Below are 11,200 nucleotides of genomic sequence, written 5' to 3' on the forward strand. Positions count from 1 at the left end.
CCCAGCTACAAAGTTTCCTAGGTGTATCTGTTTTCATTCAGGGGATATTCTGAGTGGCCCCAACTTTTGACTCAACCTGTTTTGAGGACGGCTTCAGATATGGCAGACATACACACAAGGCCTCTCACATAATGTGTCTTAAAGAACATGCTTAAATGCAAGTTTTTCTTGATATGGTCAAAGTTTTGAAGGGACAAATTCATACCTCTGTTATGTAACTTGACAAATTAGTAATGCATTTGAATAGGTGCTAAGTTGTATTATTATTAATTTATGCAAATTTTATGTCAACTCCATTTTACAACAATGACCTCATTTTATATATAATTTATCATATAGTGTAGTTTGAGAAGTGAATGAAGATTGATGGTTGTGGTAGATATACAGCCAACATATTATACAAAGAGCAGCAAATAAAACAGATATGCTGAAATACATTAAAATTTTATGTATGTGGTATCACTCTGCACATGTGTAAGTGGTTTGATAATAATCTAGTTCTGTGAACCCTTTCTGCTAAACGGGATTGTTATGATAGTTTGGGGGTCAGAAACGCTATCTTTTCTCTTAGGGAGAGCAACTATATACTATAAACTGAGTGAGGAGACTCAAATGGCCATGCACACTCCTCTGGGTAATATGCAAATAAGGGAGATGGAATAAATCCTCCACAGTGCCACCTATTGAAAGGCAGCATTCCTTCAAGTCAAAGCCAGACTTTTTATACAAGCCTTGTTACAATGACCAGGAATTAAAAGCAAAGCCAGACTCCATGTACAGACAGCTGTTTCAGGGTTTTTGCCCTTCATCAGTGTACAGTAGGAGTCTAGCTTTGCTAGGGAGAGGCCTAGGACGGAGGTCAGAAACGCTATCTTTTCTCTTTAGGAAGAGCAACTAAATACTATAAATTAAGTGAGGAGACTCAAATGGCAATGCACGTTCCTCTGGGTAATATGCAAATAAGGGAGATGTCTCCACAGAGAGAGCATGTATTCCGAACAGCCCACAAGCATTGACACCCTAATTTGGGTATCATGGCAGTGCGGACCTTGTGAAGGCCCCCTAGGCTGGCATGTATTTCTGTCTATTAAGATGTGCCTGAGGCATGTCTTAATACAATGCCTGTAGAAACATAATATAGGTTTCTCAGTAGCAGGAAGAACACCTGGATGTATACTTAATTCGTCACAGTGAGGGTTCTAAAGTAATCTCTAAAACGTAACCTTTATTCAAAGTCTAGAATAAAAAAAGCTACCTGCCTACCACTGAGGCTGGTTGCTGCCATTTTTTATTTTGTTCCTGCAACTCTATTCTGGGGGAAACTGGGCTTATTTATCTTTACCTAGTGATAGGATCGTCTATCTCCTCCTAGTGGATGTAGGGTACCTCCCTACCGGGGACTTACCTCTTTACCTTATTTGCTGCAACTTTATTCTGGGGGAAACTGGGTTATCTTTCTTTACTTAGTGATAGGATCGTCTATCTCCTCTTATCTAAAGTAGGGTACCTCCCGTCTTTGGGATTTACCGGTTATTTTGTAGCTGACCTATTGAATTACAACTCTGGTGGTCCCTGATGAGGCTACTTTATCTGTAGCGGAAACGCGTTGAACCCAACTAAGAACCCATATAGCAGCCATTTGTACTGCACGTGTTGGCCTATGTTTTCCATAGGCTCACAAAGATTCTGTGTTGAGCCGTAATGATTGACTATTGTCAGCTCTACATCTATTTTTTCTTCAACCAGCCGTAAAAAGTGTGCCATTATACAATCTGGATACACAGCCACGGCCTGTTGATGAAATAGACAGCTTTCATCTATAGTAGGAATGATGCACCCGCTCTGTGTTGGAGCTGGTGACTGATCACCTACATATTGAATAGCTGCAGTATTTGTTCACGGAAGTGGGAACATTACTTTTAGTTCCATTGAGCCAAACTTTAATTTATTCTCAATCTCAAGTTTCAGAGACTAGTACTTGAAAATAATTGGGAACTTTGATATCCCGGTACCACTGTTACCAGACACTTTTTCAAAGGCGGCTCATTGGTTGTTCTTTCCCCATCAGTCGACAAGGGTTAGATTTTACACTTTCTTTTTTTTGTTCGTGTGTCTACAAGCTAGGATTTTGATTAAACAAATCCTTTTTATTCTAGACTTTGAATAAAGGTTACGTTTTAGAGATTACTTTAAAATAAGTTGAATGAATGATTTTTAATTATTACAAAAAATAAAAAATATTAAAAGTTTTCAAATAAAAACCTTTTCCCATTTTAATTTAAAAGTAAAAAACAAAAAATAAACATATATGATATCAATGCATTAAAATAATGTATTATATATCATGCACAGTAATCACCATCAGAAAAAAATAGAGCATAAAAATTGTACGTTTTTGCTCACCCTATTTCCAAGAAAAAATATTATAAAAGTAATCAAGTAGTCGTATGTACCCCAAAATGGTGTTAATAGAAGCTACACGTTATCCCGCGACGGAAAAATAAAAAAGTAATAGTAGTCAGAAGATGGTGACAGAAAACAATTAAAAAAATTTTTTTTTTCTAAAGTAGTGCAGCATAAAACTATCTATCTATCTATCTATCTATCTATCTATCTATCTATCTATCTATCTATCTATCTATCTATCTATCTATCTATCTATCTCTCGGCTTTCCATAAGCACACTGACTAAATAAAGTTAACATGTCATTTTTGCCATAGAAACAAGATCCCCCCCCCCCAAAACAAATGTCCAATTTATCGCACTTAAAAAATTTTAAAAAGTTTTGCAGTACATTTTTATGGTACATTAAATGGTACCATTGAAATGTACAGCTGCTCCTGCAAAAAGTAAGCCCTCAGACAGCCTATGTCAACAGAAAAATAAAGAACTTATGCAGGGAGAAAAAAACAAAGATAGAAAAATAAAAACCGGCCTCATCCTTAAAGGGAACCTTTTATCTCTGAACAGCACCATAAGCAAACTTATAGCTAGAGATGAGCGAGCATACTCGCTAAGGACAATTACTCGATCGAGCATTGTCCTTAGCGAGTATCTCCCCGCTCGGAAAAGGTTCGGCTGCCGGCGCGGGTGAGAGGTGAGTTGCGTCAGTGAGCAGGGGGGAGAGAGGGAGAGAGAGATCTCCCCTCCGTTCCTCCCCGCTCTCCCCAGCCGCTCCCCGCCCGCCGCCGGCAGCCGAATCTTTTCTTCCGAGCGGGCCGGTACTCGCTAAGGGCAATGCTCGCTCGAGTAATTGCTCTTAGCGAGTATGATCGCTCATCTCTACCTATAGCCAATGTTCGGGGAGGTAAGTGGGAGCCAGGAGATGTTTTTTTATACTTATCCGCTCCCCCTTTCTAATGGTGTCTCCTGGTGAGAGCTGTACACAGTCCAAAAATCCGTATCTTTTCAGACTGCTGTGTGTGCACTCTCTCATAAACTGCTATGGAAGTTAGCATGAACGGGGAAGTGGGTGAGTATAAAAAAATACATCCCCCAACTACCTGTCACCTCCCCGAACAGTGCAATAACTTAGTTCATGTTTAAACTGTTTTGTTAAATTTTTGCAAGTTAACTATACCATATCAAAAAGATCTTGCAGGACCGTATAATAAGGTAGAACATGTGACAAAACATTTACTAAATTAACTTTAAACCATCACTAGTAGGTTACTACCTTCTTGCTTGCTGATGTATAGTGTTGAACTGATTATTACCATATAATACTATGTGTATACCATATACTGTGTTCAAAATTATAGCACTAATTCAACATTTATGTATGCAGCAGGCAGGAGTGCTCTCAGCACCTTTGGATAAATGAGAGTGATTAAGGGATAGTCCCTTAATTGTGAGCTTCTCTGAGCTGGAACCCTAGAAGGAGACCTCTTGGGAGCTCTCCACTGTTTACGGTACTAGTATCGAAGCAGTCTCACTGTCCATTGCCTTGTGTCAAATCAATATGGCACTTATTAATATCGAATACTCTAATATTTTCAGCAATGGTCTGTCTGTGTAGAAATAAAGATATAGAAGAGAGAGAAACATAGCAATAGAAAGAAAGAGGTTAGGGGGGAGAGAGGGAGGGAAGGTAAGAGAAGGAGGAATGGGGTATGAGGGGAAGAGGAAAACTCCTGAGAGAGAGGGCGCCCGCTCGCCCCCAGGTTTATATCCACATTTGCAGGCCTATTCCAAGAATTCCTAGAACTCTGTTGACTCTAGGAAGAGGGACCAGGTCATCCACTTTCCCATAGAGTCCCTGTGTTCTGGGTGGTCTTCTCCCATCAGTTACTCCATATGTCTCAGGTGGTCCAATTCCTGTACAGATTCTACTATTGAGGGGGGGAAGTGCTTCTCCAGTGTCTGGGAATCATGGCCCTTGCTGCTGTCAGGAAATGATGCACAAGGCCCTTTTTTATTGTTGACAAGCTCCCAGAGCCAGCTGTGGTGTTCGAGTGACCGTGCCATGCGTCACCCTCTCATACATGGAGAACACGTCTTTCCTGAAGGGCTTCTGGTCCGGGCATTCCCACCAAATGTGTAGCATCATCCCCATCGCAGAATTGCATTACCAGTAGTGGTCTGAAATTGCTGGGTATATTCGGTAGATTAGGACTGGACACCTGTACCATATGGAAAGAATTTTGAAGTTTTTCTCCTGGTCCACGCATGCCACCGGCAGTTTGTGTGAGAGCAGATATGCCCTATCCCAATATAGAGCCTGATGTCAGAGTGGCCAGCTCTCTCCCCCGCCCGAGGACTGAAGAGGGGGCGTCTGAAGTGGCGCTACCCAACAGTATACTGTATACTCTTAAGAGGCCATGAAGAGGAAGGGATTCCTGTAGAAACAGATTTTCAATCGCTATGTGGGCTTTCCCCAGCTGAGAGAGTTCTTTTTGGGAGCCGATAGCTGCCTATATTCATAACTTAGTTTATAGTGCTGTTTGGAGATGACAGATTCTGATTAAGGGGTTAGTCACCACTATCTGGGATTTGGATGGGTGGATGATCTGCTTATCTGCAATAATCTGACCATATAAAACGCCACTTAGTATCCCAGTTTTGGTTTTGTTGATTAAGGCTGGGTCCACATGAGGGCTGATTTGCATTGGAATGTCTGCAGCAGGCACTCCGCTACAGATCATCAGCGGAAAGCCTGCCTCCAAACCCGTACCATTTGGTGTGGGTTTTATTGCATATTCCTGTGTGGAATTCATCCGCTCATTCAGAGGAGGTGAATTCCGCAGCGGAAGCAGTGATAAAATTGATAAGCTGCAGAACTGAATTCCAGACCACATGTTAATTTCCGCACAGGTTTTGTGCCGGTTATTTCCACAGCTTGTGGACGAGATTTTCAAAATGTCATTCACTTTGCTGCTACTGTAAATGTTGCAGAATTTGCATCCGCCTGGAAATTCTACGGCAAGTCTGCAACATCTAGATTCCCGCCTAGATTCCAGTAGTTTTGTCCAGTGTCTAAAGGCCTTTTCACATGGACTGATTATTGGACACAAAGATTTGTTAGAATTTTCATCTGTCCAATCGTCAGCTCATGTAAATGGGACAATGAGCAGCCAATACTCGTTTGTTGGCTGTTGATTTTCAGAAAGCCTAAAAATTCTTTCTGGCTCTACATCTTCTACTAATAAACGTTCATTCCCATAGCAGCGACACAAAAGTAATGAGCACCAATCGACATGTTTGTCCGTCGGCATTCAATTATATTGGGTTGAGAATCGACACACAAAAAGGACTAATATTCAGTGGTTTGGCATTACAGTCCCCAGAGAATAACGACAGGGCCAACCCCCATCCAGTGTTCATTTACCGACCTCCTCATTCCCACACTATATCACACCTGTTATTTGCATATAGACATATCAGTTCTGTTCCCTCTACTGAGAAAATAAATGAATGAGATCAACCTATGACACATCCATATCAAAGGCATTTTCAGATGTTTTTCACCCTGGATCAGCCTTGGAGTGGAACCACTTAGGTTTTTAAGTGATCAAAGAGGTGTGAGGACCACTGAGCATATTCCCATATTAGGATTCCAAAGTGTAAGGCATAAATCCATTTGGCTATACTAAATTATAGGTAACCTATTAATAATGGCAACATTAGTGCTTTGGCTGAAAATATGCTGTTTCATTCACAAGTAGGTGGATTGTAGATCTTTGATGAAAGTAGGTGTGGACCTCTACTTGCATATATGAATGTTGTTAGTAGCTCCTTTATAGAGGTATATATGTGTAAAGATTACTGTAAAGTGCCTATAAATGCTTTAACTTCATGCGGATGACTGCGGATATCAGGCAACATGTGGACTTGCCGTTAAAGAGGTTTTCTGAAACAAATTATGAATTGTGTTAAAGCTGCCCATGTTAAAGGGGTTTTCTGGGCAGCTTCTATTGATGACCTATCCTGTAGATAGGTCCTTTATAGTTGATCAGCTGGTGTCTGCTTCTCAGGACCTAGGCCGATCACTAGTTCAGGCACAAGAACACAGTCTATGGAGCAGAAGCAGATTGCGCCAACCCCTGTGCTTTGGATAGCTCTGGTAGTTGGAGGTGTAGCTCTCATTAGAATCAACAGGAGCTGCACCTGTAATTACCAGTGCTGGCCACTACACAGGGGTCAGAGCTTTCTGCTTCTGCTCCATACACTGTTTTGTGGCACTGACAGCGGGCATGGAGACAGCTGATCGGCTGGGGTCCCGAGTGGGCATTCTTAGCTGATCAATTATTAAAGATAGTTCATCAATAGAAATTGGCCAGAAAACACTTTTAAGAACAATGATCTATCCTACACTCACTCGATTACAAGTGAGTATAGTCTATTTTATTATTTAAGATGGGCAGCTTAAAAAATAATAATTTACTTTGGAAAAGCCCTTTAAGTTCAGTTGCAACCCAGTAATCAAGGATGATCTGCATGCAGTTAACACAGACGTCTGCAGCATGTATGGGCACCCTTATATGCGCAAATCAATAACTAATAATTGTGGACATCTGCAAAGACATGTTGGAGCATGCAGCAAAGATTTCCATACTATTCCAAATATGCGCAGATCCGTTCTGTTTGCTGCAAACTTTGTTTTAGCTGCAAACTTGGTTCCACTAAACCAAAAGACACCTACATAAAACATCCATCAACTCTGTATAATGGACACAAGTATGAAGAACTGCTAAGAAATACACTATGCTTGGATACTGAAGATTTGTATATAATATAATGTACACAAAAACTATGCAGAGGACAGCACTGACTTGTATGTCACAAATCTTGTTATGTCATCTGGTCCAGTTGTAACTCCTTGTGACTGTATCGAGATAGATTGTGAACAATGATACTTTATTTTTCTAGAGCAATGTTAGAATATATGGTGCTGTTGTTACATGTTACAATATACTGACTCACTGCTAGAATGGCAATACAGTGCCACAGAATTGCATGTATACTGTCTTTGGATTTCTAAATACCCCCATATGACTTTGAGATTTCCAAACATATACAATACATGAGCTTCAAAGAAATCAGGAGATACTTAATGAATGTCCTAATGAATGAAGGTCTTGAGTAATCTAAGCATGGAATACTATCCTGAGCTGGATGTACGCTATGAAATTCTATTACGACTATATGGATAGGCTATACAGTACATCCATCAATAGGGGGTACAGGTATGACAGGAAAACAGAACTGAATTTACTTAGGCACAAACATATGAGGTACAAGGGACCGTATTCTAGTACATCGAAGTCAATGCCTATTAGTAAATTTGGTCCTGTAAATAAATCCATGTGGACTTAGCATGTCGGTGATTGTATGTAAATTATTGTATGTTACAGAATAGTTTCTTATGGCTTTGACTGTTGCACCATAAAGTATGCTTTTTAAATATTCGTGTTTGTGTGCTTTTTTTTTTAAATTAATATATGAGTAGACAACTGATCCCATCCTAAGAGCAATATCATGATGGTTACACTTGGCTACAAGTGCCATGGTTGGATGGAACCAAGTAGACTTGTGAGAGGTATAAAAGATAGCCTTTGGCCAGGCTCACATGACTGAATGTGTCGGCATGCCACGCGCGAGCAAGTTAGCAATGACGTGTATTTGCTGAATGCCACCAGTGCTTGCATAGATGCGAGCATAATACATGCCAAGATAGAACATGCTGTGATGTTTCTCGCGCACACAAAAAAAAAATGCAGGTGTGAGTAACCTAATACAGATCATGGGGCTATTGGCAAAATTGCATGCGACGCACAATGACATTACGCCCGTGTGCGACCGGCCATTGGTTACCGGAGGTAGTCGACATCCTAGAGTTGTCATCCCGGGCTGCAGGCCTTCTCCTTCCACCCCGGTCACACGATCGCCAGTATCCACCGGATACTGGTGATCACGTTAAAGTCAATGAGAAGAATATAAAAGATAAAGTTTCAGCTTCCCTTATGGATAGGATCCATAAGCAGAGCTGAGAATACTCACCCCTGTCCTCCGCGATGTCCAGTGGCGTTCTCGTCCTCCCCGGACCCGACGCGGGAGGCCCGGAAACTTTTAAAACTTCCGGCTAGTATGAGTAGTCAAGAGCAGGGAGCTGTCACCGTGAGCGGCTATATGCGGTTCCCGGTGACATGATCACTGCTATCCAATGGATAACAGCGATCATGTAACGGTTAAAGATGAGCGAGCACCAAAATGCTCGGGTGCTCGTTACTCGGGATGAAATTTTCGCGATGCTCGAGGGTTCGTTTCGAATAACGAACCCCATTGAAGTCAATGGGCGACCCGAGCATTTTTGTATATCGCCGATGCTCGCTAAGGTTTCCATTTGTGAAAATCTGGGCAATTCAAGAAAGTGATGGGAACGACATAGAAACGGATAGGGCAGGCGAGGGGCTACATGTTGGGCTGCATCTCAAGTTCCCAGGTCCCACTAGTAAGCCACAATAGGGGCAAGAGTTGCCCCCCCCCCAACAATTTTTACTTCTGAAAAGCCCTCATTAGCAATGCATACCTTAGCTAAGCACCACCCTACCTCCAACAAAGCACAATCACTGCCTGCATGACACTCCACTGCCACTTCTCCTGGGTTACATGCTGCCCAACCCCCCCCCCCCCCCCGCACGACCCAGTGTCCACAGCGCACACCAAATTGTCCCTGCGCAGCCTTCAGCTGCCCTCATGCCACACCACCCTCATGTCTATTTATAAGTGCGTCTGCCATGAGGAGGAACCGCAGGCACACACTGCAGAGGGTTGGCACGGCTAGGCAGCGACCCTCTTTAAAAGGGGCGATAGCCCACAATGCTGTACAGAAGCAATGAGAAATCCAATCCTGTGCCACCTCCATCTGGAGCTGCACATGTGGGCATAGCAATGGGGAACCTATGTGCCACACACTATTCATTCTGTCAAGGTGTCTGCATGCCCCAGTCAGACCGCGTTATTTTATAAATAGTCACAGGCAGGTACAACTCCGCAATGGGAATTCCGTGTACACCCACAGCATGGGTGGCTCCCTGGAACCCACCGGCTGTACATAAATGTATCCCATTGCAGTGCCCTGGACAGCAGAGCTAACGTCAGATTAAATGCAGGTGGGCTTCGGCCCACACTGCATACCCCAACCTGACCGGGGTTTTTAATTCATAGACACAGGCAGGTACAACTCCCTATTGTGAAGTCCCTGTGGACCCACAGCATGGGTGGCTCCCTGGAACCCACCGGCGGTACATAAATATATCCCATTGCAGTGCCCAGCACAGCTGAGGTAATGTCATGTTTAATGCAGGTGGGCTTCGGCCCACACTGCATGCCCCAGTCAGACTGGGGTTCTTTAGAAGTGGACACATGCAGTTACAACTCCGTGTGGACCGAAAGCATGGGTGGCTCCCTGGAACCCACCGGCGGTACATAAATATATCCCATTGCATTGCCCATCACAGCTGAGGTAATGTCATGTTAAATGCAGGTGGGCTTCGTATCACACTGCATGCCCCAGTCAGACTGGGGTTCTTTAGAAGTGGACACATGCAGTTACAACTCCGTGTGGACCAACAGCATGGGTGGGTGCCAGGAAGCCACCGGCGGTACATAAATATATCCCATTGCAGTGCCCAGCACAGCTGAGGTAATGTCATGTTTAATGCAGGTGGGCTTCGGCCCACACTGCATGCCCCAGTCAGACGGGTTCTTTAGAAGTGGACACATGCAGTTACAACTCCGTGTGGACCGACAGCATGGGTGGCTCCCTGGAACCCACCGGCGGTACATAAATATATCCCATTGCAGTGCCCAGCACAGCTGATGTAACATCAGCTTTAATGCAGGTTGGCAAAAAATTTATTGGATTACACTGTAGGCGAGGGCCCCAAAAAATTGGTGTACCAACAGTACTAATGTACCTCAGAAAAATTGCCCATGCCCAACCAAGAGGGCAGGTGAAACCCATTAATCGCTTTGGTTAATGTGGCTTAATTTGTAACTAGGCCTGGAGGCAGCCCAGTTAAAATAAAAATTGGTTCAGGTGCAAGTTTCAACGCTTTAATGAGCATTGAAACGTATAAAAATTGTTTACAAAAATTATATGACTGAGCCTTGTGGGCCTAAGAAAAATTGCCCGTTCGACGTGATTACGTGAGGTTTCAGGAGGAGGAGCAGGAGGAGGAGGATGAATATAATACACAGATTGATGAAGCTAAAAGGTCCCCGTTTTTGATGGTGATAGAGAATGATGCTTCCATCCGCGGGTGCAGCCTACGTATTGTTTAGGTATCGCTGCTGTCCGCTGGTGGAGAAGAAAAGTCTGGGGAAATCCAGGCTTTGTTCATCTTTATGAGTGTAAGCCTGTCGGCACTGTCGGTTGACAGGCGGGTACGCTTATCCGTGATGATTCCCCCAGCCGCACTAAACACCCTCTCTGACAAGACGCTAGCCGCAGGACAAGCAAGCACCTCCAGGGCATAGAGCGCGAGTTCAGGCCACGTGTCCAGCTTCGACACCCAGTAGTTGTAGGGGGCAGAGGCGTCACGGAGGACGGTCGTGCGATCGGCTACGTACTCCCTCACCATCCTTTTACAGTGCTCCCGCCGACCCAGCCTTGACTGGGGAGCGGTGACACAGCCTTGCTGGGGAGCCAGAAAGCTGTCAAAGGCCTTAGAGAGTGTTCCCCTGCCTGTGCTGTAC

This window comes from Eleutherodactylus coqui, chromosome 6 (genome assembly GCF_035609145.1).
Source record: "Eleutherodactylus coqui strain aEleCoq1 chromosome 6, aEleCoq1.hap1, whole genome shotgun sequence".
Lineage (NCBI taxonomy): Eukaryota > Metazoa > Chordata > Amphibia > Anura > Eleutherodactylidae > Eleutherodactylus > Eleutherodactylus coqui.